This window comes from Malania oleifera, chromosome 8, assembly GCF_029873635.1.
Source record: "Malania oleifera isolate guangnan ecotype guangnan chromosome 8, ASM2987363v1, whole genome shotgun sequence".
Classification (NCBI taxonomy): domain Eukaryota; kingdom Viridiplantae; phylum Streptophyta; class Magnoliopsida; order Santalales; family Ximeniaceae; genus Malania; species Malania oleifera.
The window spans coordinates 48,409,689-48,424,646 of NC_080424.1; positions in this window are offsets into that span (position 1 = coordinate 48,409,689).

A 14,958-nucleotide genomic window follows, 5' to 3' on the forward strand; every position below is an offset into this window, starting at 1 on the left:
GACTTTCAAGTTTGTGTGTAGGATCATACTAACTGGATTATAATGATGGCATGCAACGACTTGAAGAAAAAAAATGAAGACTCTGGCATATTTGTATATTGTAATTTATATTTATCAATTTGGGTCTGTAATAGTAACATAAGAAAATGGTCTGTAATAATTAATGTCTTACCATCATGGTAGGATAGATAAGCTCAAGACCATAGATGAACCTTAGGGATTACCCTGCGGTCGACGACACTATATTTTTAAGGTACATACTTAAAGTGTAACGACCTGCTATTTTACTAGGTTTATATATATACTGCAAAATTTATAATGCTCCGATACCTACTAGATCAAACCAATCTATCAACCTAAGCAGCATGAAGTGGAATCTATATAAACATCATCAAGAAAATATACAATAATAGAGTGCTAAAATGTTCCTCAAAATATACATATATGACTGTTTCCCCAAAATACCCTCAACTGGGCTAGGGCTATACATGAATACTCCCAAAAATACTCACTCTACTGACAGGGCAGTACTGAAGCCCCTCTATCTATGAGCCCGATCAGCTCGCCTACCTGGATCACCTAAAAAATGTTAAAATAATGGGATGAAACGACGCCCAGTAAGACGAAATATACTATTGCTAGTGTGTGGCAAATGAGTTACAATACTATGAAAATTTGTTACTATATAATCATGTAGAAATGAAGCTGTAAATACAATACAAGTAATATAAACCACCAACTTTTCCATGTTGCTTAACATATCTGTACTTTAGGTTTCTACTCAAAGTACTTCTAATGTGCATAACTATATTCTCTGTCTCTGTAAATCTGTATATACATAATAATAACTGAAAACTCCCCTATGGATAACTGTGTGTCATGATTTAACCCCTCAAGATAGGGTTGTGCGGCCCGTAGGCGGGATCTATCCTGGCTGGCTGACTAGGATAAACCACTATACTTCGTCAGTCTGATCAGCCCTCCTTAACCCATATCTGATGAGGAGCCTGTCCAATGGTGGGAACTATACGATCAAATTACATACCACGTATTATCTGAATATGTGGTTGCACTCTATACTGTATATAGCTACGGTTCTGTGCTTTGTAAACTATATCTGTAATGGTTCATTAGGATATGATACTATATAATACATCTCTATATACAACTATCTATTTTACCATGATTCTATAATAACTGTATTAACCACGGCACTGTGATAAACTGTATTTCTAAAATGAACTGTAAAATTGTATGTCGTGGTACTGTAAATTGTATAGTCATGGTATTCTATAATTACTATAAAACATATCCACTGTCTGTATATTCTATAAAACATAACTCTGAAAAATACTATAAAACATGTTTCTGTACTATATATATATATTCTCAAGCCACACAGTAATTTAAAACATATTATTCATAATTACTAAACTGTATAAGTTCTTCTGTGAATAATAACCTGGTAAATATATATTTTATACTGAAAATCATTCTAAAACTGCCTAGCATAGCATATTTCTCTTACCTGACTATTAAAAAGCCCTTATTGTATATCGGTCCTACCCTCGTGGGGATTCCTACTCGACACTCTGAAAACAACATTCGCTAGAACAGAATATTAATATTTCTTTGCCTACATCATTTCCTACAATTTCCAGAAGGCCAAAAATTGACTAAAAGGCTTTACCCAGACTCTGGGAAGAAATTCGACTCGATCCCACCGATGATCCGCCCTAGCAGACTTGAAGAGAACTCCACCAAAAGTATCATGGTGGCCTCATATCGTCGATTTGGCGACCGACGGTGCTGAAATCGAAGAGAGAAGAGGGAAGGACCATAGAGGAGAGAGAAGAGAGATTTTAGTGAATTTCCAACAAAAAAAAAAAAAAAGAGTTTAGCACTATTTGTACTGTGGGCTTCGTTTGACGAGCCACGTAACCTCGTCGATGAGTCCTGTAGAAAGTTCATCGATGAACATGCACCCTCCTCAATGAATTTCAGAATTCCAAAAATCCACTCTCGGTATCTTCTCATCGACGAAACTTGTCTTCGTCGATGAGGCCCTCTTGTACCCTCGTGGACGAATCCCATGTGTTCATTGACAAGGACTTGCTAAATTCCTTTGAGTCTTACATCCCAAAGTGCAATGTCATCGATGAATGCGAAGCGTTCGTCGACTTTGCGTTCATCGACGAGGTCTACGGCCTCCTTCTGTTACTGTTTCCATTTTCCTCCCTCTCTATTAATTAAATACCATTATTATTCAAGTCGTTACATTCTCCCCTCCTTCTAAAATTTCGTCCTCGAAATTTAATGTTCATATAACTTATCATTCATTAAGGCAAAATGGTCTACTTATTTTATTACCTCCCCTCACTTATGGCGGATGAATACCGTGGTTACATGGGTCGTTCTGGGAGATTACAAGTATAAAAGAAAATTCCCCCAAAACCAAAATACTACCTATCATATACTCTACATTTACAATTCCACTATGTCAAATAAAATAAGATTACTATTACCTTAATTATACATCATTGTTGTATTCACTAAACAAGTGGGGATATTTTTGTCTGATCTCATCTTCAAGTTCCCACGAGGCTTCTTCTATCGCATGATTCATCCACAAGACTTTCACTAACGGTATCCTTTTGCTGCGCAATACCTGTTCTTTTCTATCTAGAATCCGCATTGGAGCTTCTTCGTATGCTAAATCACCATTGAGTTCTAATTCTGTGTAATGGGAAGGGTTTGGGACATATTTCCTTAACATAGAAACATGAAACACATCGTGAATCCTGAATAAAGATGGCGATAAAGCCAGTCGATAGGCAACTGACCCAATCTTCTCAAGTATCTCAAATGGGTCAATGAACCTAGGGCTCAACTTACCCTTCTTCCCAAACCTCATGATTCCCTTCAATGGTGCGATTTTTAGAAACACATAATCACCTACTTCAAATTCTAGTTCCCAGCGGCGAGTATCCGTGTAACTTTTATGCCGACTTTGTGTTGCACTGATTCTATCTCAAATGAGTCGGACTTTATCGTACGCCTGTTGTACTATATCTGGTCCCAAAACTCACCTCTCATCGACTTCATCCTAGAAAATAGGAGATCGGAATCTCCTACCATAGAGTGCTTCATAGGGAGCCATGCCAATGCTAGCCTGGTAGCTGTTGTTGTAAGCAAATTCCACTAATGGCATATATTGAGTCCAGCTACCCCCAAAATCTAATACACACGCTCGCAACATATCCTCAAGTACCTGAATCATTCTCTTTGTCTGACTATTTGTCTGATGATGGAAAGCGGTGCTGAATGCTAGCTGAGTCCCCAATGCCTCCTGTAAGCTCCTCCAGAACCGCGATGTAAAATGTAGATCACGGTTCGAGACTATGGATACCAGCACTTCATGGGGTCGAACAATCTCCTGTATGTAAATCTCTGCTAATCTGTTCATAGGGTAGCTAATCTTAATGGGTAGAAAGTGAGCTGTCTTCGTCAACCTATCAACCACCACCCAAATGACATTTTGACCATGCGGCGCTAGCGGTAGCCCAGTAACTAAATCCATGGATACGTGGTCTCACTTCCATTCAAGAATGAAAAAGTGGCTGCAACTGACCTGCTGGCCTTTGGTGCTCAGCCTTAACCTGTTGAAACGTCAAACACTGCTGTACAAATTCTGTTATTTCCCTCTTCATGCCACTCCACCAGAAATACTCCCGCAGATCCCTATACATTTTCGTACTTCCAGGATGAACAATGTATAGAGATCTGTGTGCCTCCTTTAAAATCATCCTCCTGATGTTGTTATCTGCAGGCACACACAATTTGGTGCAAAATCTCAAAGCCCCATCGTCAGAAATGCTGAATTCTTCTCCCTGACAATCCTATATTCTAGCTATCACTTCTGCCAATTCTGGATCATTCCCTTGAGCGGCTTTAATCCTTTCATATAGTGTAGGCTGTACAACTAGTTTGGTAATAAATGCCCGAGGATCATCTGCGACTAATTCCACGCCTTGCCATTCTAAGTCCATCTGAATTGGGTGCTGAACTATTGCAACTAGCTATGCTGTATTTTCTGATTTACGGCTCAAAGCATCAGCCACCACATTTGCTTTACCTGGGTGGTAGCTGATGGTGTAGTCTTAATCCTTGATGAGTTCTAACCACCTTCTCTGGCGCATATTCAACTCTTTCCTGTGTAAAGAAGTACTTTAGGCTCTTATGATTAGAAAATATTTCACATTTCTCACCATATAAGCAATGTCTCTAGATCTTCAATGCATGTACAATCACAGCCAATTCTAGATTGTGAGTAGGGTAGTTCTTTTCATATTCTTTCAACTTCCTGGATGCAAACGCCATCACCCTACCATGCTGCATCAGTACACAAACGAGCCCTTTCAAAGACGCGTCACTGTAAATCACATAACCATCACCTCCTGATGGAATCGTCAGTACTGGTGCAGTGATGAGCCGCTGCTTTAATTTCTAGAAACTTTATTCTCATTCTTTATCCCACACAAATCTGGCATTCTTCTTGGTCAAATGTGTGAGAGGTCCTGACAAAGCTGAAAACCCCTCAAAAAATCGACGGTAATAACCTACTAGTTCCAAGAAACTTCTGACTTCTTGCACGTTCTTTGGCCTAGCCCAATTCACTACTGCATCAATTTTTTCGGGATCCACTGATATACCGTCTCCTGAGATCGCGTGGCCTGAAAATGCAACTTTCTCAAGTCAGAACTCACACTTGCTAAACTTGGCATAGATTTTTCCTCCCTGAGTGTCTGCAAATCCTATCTCAAATGCACCTCATGATCCTCAAAATTCCTCGAGTACACCAGTATATCATTAATAAAAACTACTATAAACTTATCTAGATACTGGTGAAAAACTCTATTCATCAAGTCCATGAACACAGTTGGGGCATTCGTCAGACCAAAAGGCATAACGAGAAATTCATAATGCCCATACCTGGTCCTGAAAGCTGTCTTAGCAACGTCCCCTACCTTTATCCTCACTTGATGATAATCTGATATGAGGTCGATCTTGGATTACACCCGTGTACCCTGGAGCTGATCAAACAGATCGTCGATACGGGGTAGAGGATACTTGTTCTTAATAGTAACCTTGTTTATCTCCCTGTAATCAATACACATCCTCATGGTCCTGTCCTTCTTCTTTACAAACAACACTAGAGCTCCACACAGCGATACACTGGGTCATATAAATCCCCTATTTAGCAAGTCTTGCAACTGATTCTTCAATTCTCCTAATTCAGCTAGAGCCATACGGTAGGGAGCCTTAGAGATCGGCGTTGTCCGTGGAGGAAAATCTATAGAAAAATCCACCTCACGTTCAGGAGGCAACCCCAGTAGCTCCTCTGGAAATACATCGGGAAAATCCCGCACGACTGGTGTATTGCCAAATTTCAATTCATTTTCTATCACTTCTTTTACAAAAGCTGCAAACCCTTAACCTCCATCCAGGAGAAATCTGCTCGCCTACACGGCTGACACCATCTACAATGGAGCACGTACCCGTGAACCAACGAATCTGAATTCCCGCTCACCAAGGGGTCTGAAAATTACTTCTTTATAACGACAATCAATGCTGGCATGATTAGAAGCCAACCAATCCATTCCCAGTATTACATCAAACCCACACATATCAAATATAATCAGGTCTGCTGGAAACACTCTCCCCTGAATTTCTATTGGATAACCTCTGAGCACTCTCTGACACCGTATCACTAACCCTGACGGTGTAGCTACCGACAACTCTGTATCTAATAATTGGGTCTCACCTCCAAACAGTTTAATGTAGGATGTAGATAAAAATGAATGAGTAGCACCTGAATCAAATAAAACAATAACGGAATGTGACAAAATAGTAAAAGTGCATGTCACCACATATGCAGCAGTCTCAGCATCACCTAACGTCAACGCGTAAACCCTCATCGAGGCCACATTCCTCTATTGTCCTCCACGAGGCGCTTGATATCCTCCCCGATAGGGCTGAGGAGCTGGGACCTAGTCTGGCAGTCTTGGGCATACACGTGCCACGTGGCTTGGTCTCCCACATCAATAGCATACATCTCTTCCTACTCAGCACTCCCCCAAATGACGTCTCCCACACGTCTAACATACCGAGACAATCGGCGTACCCTGATTCCCATGAGGTCCTGTCATCTATTTCTGATCTCCCCTATCACGACCTCCTATCCATGGAACCCTACTAGAGCCAGCCTGAAAGTCCTGAGGCGTAGGCCTCTTTGTCTGACTCTGAGCCGCAATACCCCTCTGTATACCACTATCAATGATTGCAGCTTTGTTTACAACCTCTGTAAATGTCTAAGCTCTAAAGCCAATCACCTGCTCAAACAAATTCTACCTCAGTCCGTCTTCAAACTTCCTTGCCTTTTTCTCTTCATCAGGTGCCAGATGTGGAGCAAAACATGACAACTCGATAAACCAAGCTGCATACTGGGATAAGGTCATCTGCCTCTGTACCAGATGCATAAACTCTGCTGCTTTTGCACTCCAAATGATAGCAGGGAAATATCGCTCAAAAAATAGCTCCTTGAATTGGTCCCACATCACTGGTATTGGAACCGGCCTTTGCTCGTCAATCAATCGCACTGATCTCCACCAGTACTTCGCCCCCCTTATCAACTTAAATACTGCAAATACTACCTTTTGTTCATCCGTACAAGGAAGCACTGCCAACATCTCTTCAATGTCCTGGACCCAATTCTTAGCTACAATCGAGTCATCTCCTCGAGCAAAAGATGGGGGCTTCATCTGCGTAAACTGCTCAATCGAACAACCACGCTCCCCAGAGCTCCTGGCCATCTCAACCATCACCTGCTGAGTGACGCTACGCAGTACAACATCTGTATCTCCTCCACCTATGCTGGAAGGTCCTGGCCTATACTCCCCAACATTCATACCATTGCTTCCCAGGTCCGTCCTAAAACAAGAAACACACTTAAGCACCTTATCTCCAATACAGACCTATCCTATACCAATTTAAAATTAACTACCTTCCCTGACCTTAACTCAATATCCAATTCTGTCACCTAAACACACGACTCGACAATAGTTTACTATGGTTTTCCTTAAATCTTCTCCCTAGGAAAAACACAGAAACTACTACGGTAATCCTGTACCTACACCACAAAACAAACCTCAAATCCTTTCCTATACTCTGGTATTGCTTCCGCTGCATTCTAAAGTCTATAGAATCTAGCAACCTAGGCTCTGATACCAAATTGAGACAACCTTCTATTTAACGAGGGTTTATATGTATGTATATATATATACTACAAAATTTATAATGCTCTGATACCTACTAGATCAAACCAATCCATCAACTTAAGCAGCGAGAAGTGGAATCTATATAAACATCATGAAGAAAATATACAATACCAGAGTGCTAAAATGTTCCCCAAAATATACATATATGACTGTTTCCTCAAAATACTCTTAACTGGGCTAGGGCAATACATGAATACTCCCAAAAATACTCACTCTACTGACAGGACAATACTGAAGCCCCTCTATTTGCGAGCCTGATTTGCTCGCCTACCTGGATCACCTGAAAAATGTTACAGTAATGGGATGAGACAACATTCAGTAAGACGAAATATGCTATTGCTAGTGTGTGGCAAATGAGTTACAATACTATGAAAATCTGTTACTATATAATCATGTAGAAATGAATCTGTAAATACAATATAAGTAATATAAACCACCATCTTTTTCATGTTGCTTAACATATCTATACTTTAGGTTTCTACTCAAAATACTTCTAATGTATATAAGTATATTCTCTATTTCTATAAATCTGTATATATATAATAATAACTGAAAACTTCCTTGTGGATAACTGTAGGTCATGATTTAACCCCTCATGACAGGGTTGTGCGGCCCATAGGTGGGATCTATCCTAGCTGGCCGACCAAGATAAACCACTATACTCTGTCAGTCTGATCAGCCCTCCTCAAACCATATCTGATGGAGAGCCTGTCCACTCGTGGGCACTATACGATCGACTTACATACCATGTATTATCTAAATAGGTTGTTGCACTCTATACTGTATATAGCTACGGTACCATTCTCTATAAGCTGTATCTATAATGGTCCATCAGGGTCTGATACTATATAATACATCTCTATATACAACTATTTGTTTTACCATGATTATGTAATAACTGTATTAACCATGACGCTGTGATAAACTGTATCTGTATAAACTGTATTTCTGAAATGAACTGTAAAATTGTATGTCGTGGTACTGTAAACTGTATAATCATGGTATTCTGTAATTACTATATAACATATCCACTGTCTGTATATTCTGTAAAACATAACTCTGAAAAATACTATAAAGCATGTTTCTGTACTATATCTATATTCTCAAGCACACAGTAATTTAAAACATATTATTCATGATTACTAAACTGTATACGTTCTGTTGTGAATAATAACCTAGTAAAAATATATATTTCATACTGAAAATCATTCTAAAACTGCCTAGCATAGCATATTTCTCTTACCTGACTATTAAAAAGCCCTTATCGTATACCGGTCCTGCCCCCGCAGGGCTTCCTACTCGACACTCTGAAAACAACATTCTCCAAAACAGAATATTAATATTTCTTTGCCTAAATCATTTCCTACACCTTCCAGAAGGTCAAAAATTGACTAAAAGGCCTTACCCTGATTCTGGGAAGAAATTCGACTCGATCCCACCGACGATCCGACCGAGCAGACTTGAAGAGAACTCCACCAGGAGCGTCGTGGTGGCCTCAGATCGTCGATCCAGTGACTGACGGGGCCAAAATCGAAGAGAGAAGTGGGAGGGACCATAGAGGAGAGAGAAGAGAGGTTTTGGTGAATTTCCTATGCAAAAAAATGAGTTTAGTACTATTTATACTGTGCCTTCATCGAAAGAGCCACGTCACCTCGTCAACGAGACCTGTAGAAAGTTCGTCGACCAAGCTGCACCCTCATCAACGAATTTTAGACTTCCAAAAATCCACTTTTGGTTTTCTTGTCGACGAAACTTGTCTTCGTCAACGAGGCCCTCCTGTACGCTCGTCGACGAATCCCCTGTGTTCGTTGATGAGGAACTGCTAAATTCTTTTGAGTTTTACCTTCCAAAGTGCAACATCATCGACGAACACGAAGCGTTCGTCGACGAAGTCTTCTGCCTTCTTCTATTACTCTTTCCATTTTCCTCCCTCTTTATTATATAAATACCATTATTGTTCGAGTCGTTACATAAAGGCCTTAGATCGACCATACGATCCACAAAATTACATGAAAATGACCCCATAATCTTAGTGTTGATTATCATATGAATAGGGGCAACTTTATAAGAAGAAAAAGATCGAAATGCACAAAAAGGGCTTGTTGGTCAACCGAACTACTACACACAGAACTCTTTGGTCGACCGAACCTCCACTGAGTCAATATTTTGACCCTTTGGTTGACCGACTAGAAATGTTCTCCAATGCGCTGGTCGACCGAACCTCCCTATGGTCAACAATTGACTCTTCGTTCAACTGATCAGAAAATGAACTCCAATGCTTTGGTTGACCGAACATCCTCAGGAGAAGCCCTAACCACCCGATCGACCGAACCTCTTAGTTCAAATTAATCTAGTCGACCGAACCGTGCGGATTTGGAAAATTGTCATTGAAACCTTCAGTACGGTCGACCATCTTTCTAGTTCAAAATTCTCCCGGTCGACCGAATCCAGACACTCGGTCAACCAAACCTTAAGTATAGTTGACCGGTGCTCTCAGGTTAGAAAATTTTACCAAGGTTAAAAATGTTATTATTTTTATTAACCTCACTTAAGTTTTTTTCAAAATAACTTATATGTCCTGAACAGTTATATTTTTGGGGAATTCTATATATACTCGCTCATTTTAAAAAATTAGTGTGTGATTAGCAGAACAATTAGCAAATTTTTTTTATTTTAAAAAGTTCTATTTCTCACGTTCAAGCTTCATTTCTTCATTCTTACTCATTCTCATTGCAAACCTTGCTAAGTAAGAGTGTTATTGTGAGTTTCTAGTTAAGCTTACACTCTCGTTAGTTCTAATTGATTGAGATATATTTTTATTCGAGAGTAAGCTTGAGTTTTTCTAGAAGACTTCATTAATTAGTCTTCCGTACGAGAACTTTGTTAATGTCACGCCTCATACCCGCAGATGGGTCCCAGGTGTGAAAATAGTAACCTAACCAGTCTCTATATCAATTAAACATACATGATACAATACTGGAAGAGGGTCCGACCCCGTGGGGTATACGGAAGCCCTAAAAGAAAACATACACATACGCATCCGTACTCATCAAAATACGCAGCGGAAATCTTCATTCTATCCATATAACATACAATACCAGAGTCTATACAACACTAGGATATACGTTCCGATAATTACAAAACATACTCCGGATGTCTACAAAACCATCACGACAACCTGGTTACAAAACTTGTACCTATCCAGGCACTAACTGTAGCTAAACGACATCCCCACTTCCGAATGCTAGGATGTTAGTTTCAGCTACTCGAAGGACTTGAAAACATTTGTATATACATTTAAGGTGAGACACCTCTCAGTAAGGAAGAAAGCAGGTTATATTAGTGTGTGGCATATCAATGTTATTTTACGTAAAACATAACACCATACAATACGATACAGTTTCGAAACATTTCCATACAGTTCTCTAAAGTTCTAGTATTTTCATAAATCCATTCTAATACATACGATACCCAAACATATGGTCAGTTTCATCACACTCAAGCAACCGATACCTGTGATAATTGAAGCCTCACAGCGATACGTCGCCAATATGGTGTAGCTCAAACCCATCGGTGACTAGCCGAAACATACAGGCGATATTTCACACACTCAGATATAGAGCCAGACACTCTCGCCCAAGGTAATGAATCGGTACATGACGCAGCGTACGGTAATTGGCCGCCACATAGCTGTTTCAGCGTACTGTAATTTGCCGCCACTAGCTAATTTCACAAAATCTAGATTCATTTTGGAACTCATGTTCCTATACTCATTAGCGTACAATAATTAGCCACCATATAGCTATTTTACAAAATACCTGGAACAATTGCATGCAACCATACATTTCACACTTATTTAATACACCGTAAATCATATCGCTTTCAAACTCAAGCATACAATTTTATACAAATGGGGGTACGGTCACCTCAATAATAAAGTTTAAATACCACATACAGTTTTCCACACAAAGTAGAGATGATACCCAAAAATCTTGATTTTTCCTAAAACTGTAACCCAAAAATCCCACATTTTTACCCAATAGATTTTCCTAAATAAGTAGTCAAAACATACATAGGATCGTAACCTACAGGTTTATCGATCTTGATTTCAAAAATAAACTGATATAAACAGAATCCCCTTACTTTAACCCGAAATCGAACCACGAACTCTACAGCTCCCAAAACTACGAATCGAGACACCAAAACCTAAACAACACAAAACAATACTTCCTTACAATTTGTACTGCTACATATATTTCAAAATAGAAATGGAAACCGAGTCTTACCTCGATTTTGGACCAAAACCCGAAATCGCTCGAAACGAGATTCTAATCCACCATTTGCGAAGAGAATCTTGCCCTGATCTCTGCACTAACGTTGGATTTACGAATCAGGTGACAAACAGCGAAGGAATCTAGAGAGAGAGTGATCTTCAATTTCTAGAGAGAGAGGGAGGAGATTTTTTTTAGATTTCTTAGCTTGGAAATAATGGAAACTAATATTTATAGCCCTTGACTCGGACGTCCTCAATGACGAAATGGCGTCCTCATCGACGAGTCACTGAAGACACCTCGTTAACGAGACAGTGACCTTGTCGACGAGCCCAAGATTCCCGGTTTCCCGAAACCTCTCGGCTTCTCCTTGTTGATGAGCGCTTGAACTTCGTCGCCGAGTACAGAAGGGACTTCGTCGATGAACTCTAGCTTTGTCGACGATGCTTGCCCACTCAACCAATTTACCCTTATTTTATATAATTAATCCATATATCACGGTTTGGGTTCTTACAACCTCCCCTCCTTACAAAAATTTCTTCCTCGAAATTTGCAATATCTCATTACGAACTCATTTATACTACTGAATACATACACACTCTAAGAAGAACCGGTGGCCATTTATACGCAGCCCCGTCACAATACATTCATACATACATACATACATTCCCTCACTTATGGCGGAGGAATACCGTGGTTACATACATACACGGCCTCAAGAGCTCACAATAAAACAAGACTCTCCCAGAGACTAACCACACAGTGCTAATACAATAATAGAGTACTACATACCTATATACATGCTCATACCAGCCCTGCTATCTAACTACTACTCAAACAACTGCGGATACTTCCGGCGTATTTTCGCTTCTAATTCCCCAAAAGCTTCTTCAACTGCATGATTCCGCCACAAAATCTTCACTAACGGTATCTCCTTGGTACGCAACTTCTGAACTTTTCGGTCCATAATTTGAGCTAGTACTTCCTCATACGCCAAAGCATCCCCAAGCTCCAAGGACTCGTAACTAATAACATGCAACGGATCTGGCACGTACCTCCTCAACATGGATACGTGAAATATATCATGGATCCTAGAGAGCGCAGGGGGTAGTGCAATCCGGTAGACCATCGAACCCACTCATTCTAGAATCTCGAATGGTCTGATATACCTCGGGCTCAGCTTGCCCTTCCTCTCGAATCTCATCACTCCTCTCATCGAAGTCATTCTCAGAAATACCTTACCCCCCACCTCGAACTCTAACTCATGGCGGTGAACATCTATGTAGCTCTTCTACCGACTCTTAGCCAATTTAATCCTATCCCAGATCAAACCCACCTTCTCAAATGCCTACTGTGCAAGTTTAGGTAACACCTGATGTTCACCAACTCATCCCAATACAAAGGAGAACAACACTTCCGACCATACAGAGCCTCGAATGGTGCCATCCCGATACTAATCTAGAAGCTATTGTTATAGACAAACTCCACTAATGGCAGAAACTAAATCCAACTACCACCGAAGTCTAACACACAAGCTCATAACATATCTTCGAAAATCTGTATTGTCCTCTCCGACTGTTCATCAGTCTGGGGGTGGAATGCTATACTGAAAGTAAGTTTCATCCCCAATGCTTCCTACAAGTTCTTCCAGAATCGAGAAGTAAATCTCAGGTCTCGATTTGAAACAATGGACACCAATACCCTGTGCATTCTTACTATCTCATGCACGTACAAGTCTGCTAGCTTACTCAAAGGGTAGCTAACCTTCATCAGTACAAAGTGAGCAGATTTCATCAACCTGTCCACGATTACCCAGATAGCATTCTGCCCGTGAAGCGCTGGCGGTAATCCAGTAACAAAGTCTATGGAAATGTGCTCCCATTTCCACACCAGAATAGCTAAAGGCTGTAATGGCCCTTCCAGTCTCTGATGCTTAGCTTTCACTTGCTAACACGTAAGACACTACTCTACGAACCAGGCAATATCCCTCTTCATACCACTCCACCAGAAGGACTCGCGCAAATCACGATACATCTTTGTGCTACCCGAATATACCGCATACAAGGAACAATGCGCCTCCTCCAGAATCGTCCTTCTAATCTCATTGTTGTTTAGAACACATAACCTGGTTCCAAACCTCAACACACCTCTCTCAAAGTACGTAGCCAATCCCTACTATAATTTCTCCACAGTCTCAACCAACTCCACATCCCTAGCCTATGCGACTTTAATACACTTAAACAAAGTTGGCTGGACCACCAAGCTAGTAATGAAAGCCTGATGTTCACCAACCACCAACTCCACGCCAAGGCTTTCCAGATCCCGTCTGATATGATGCTGAGCTATAACTGCAGACACTGCCATATGCTTAGACTTTCTACTCAACGCATCAGCTACCACATTAGCTTTCCGCGGGTGATAATTGATCGTGCAATCGTAGTCCTTGATCAACTATAGCCACCGCCTATGCCTCATACTCAACTCCTTCTGCATGAAAAAGTACTTGAGGCTTTTGTAGTCAGTGAAAATCTCACACTGAACACTGTATAGGTAGTGTCGCCAGATCTTCAGCACATAAACTATAGCGGCCAATTCTAGATCATGTGTAGGGTAATTTTCTCATATTCCTTAAGTCACCGAGAAGCATAAGCAATTACCTTACCCAGTTGCATAAGAACACATCCCAAACCTTTCAGATACGCGTTGCTATAAATCACAAAACTGCCATCTGCCGAAGGAATGGTCAAAACCGGAGCAGTAACCAGCCGGTGCTTCAACTCCTAAAAGCACTGCTCGCAATCCTCGGTCTAATCAAACTTCACACCCTCCCTGTTCAATCGTGTCAGAGGCCCAGACAACTTTGAGAATCCTCCCACGAACCGACAATAATAACCCACCAGTTCCAGAAAACTCTGAACCTCCTGCACACTCTTCGGTCTCGTCCAGTTAACCACAGCTTCAATCTTGCTAGGATCAACTGAGATACTGTCCTTAGACACCACATGGCTTAAGAACACAACCTGATTCAATCAGAACTCACACTTCTTCAACTTGGCATACAACTTCCTCTCTCGCAGAATCTGTAGCACTAACCTCAAATGGTTTCCATGCTCTTTCGGACTCCTTGAGTATACCAGAATGTCATTGATGAACACCACTATGAACTGGTCTAGGTACTCATGGAAAACCCTGTTTATCAGATCCATGAACACTGCCGGAGCATTCGTCAACCCAAAAGGCATGACTAAGAACTCGTAGTGGCCATATCTGGTTCGGAAAGTAGTCTTCGCAAACATCCTCATATCAAACCCTCACCTGATGATACCCTGACCGTAGGTCGATCTTCGAAA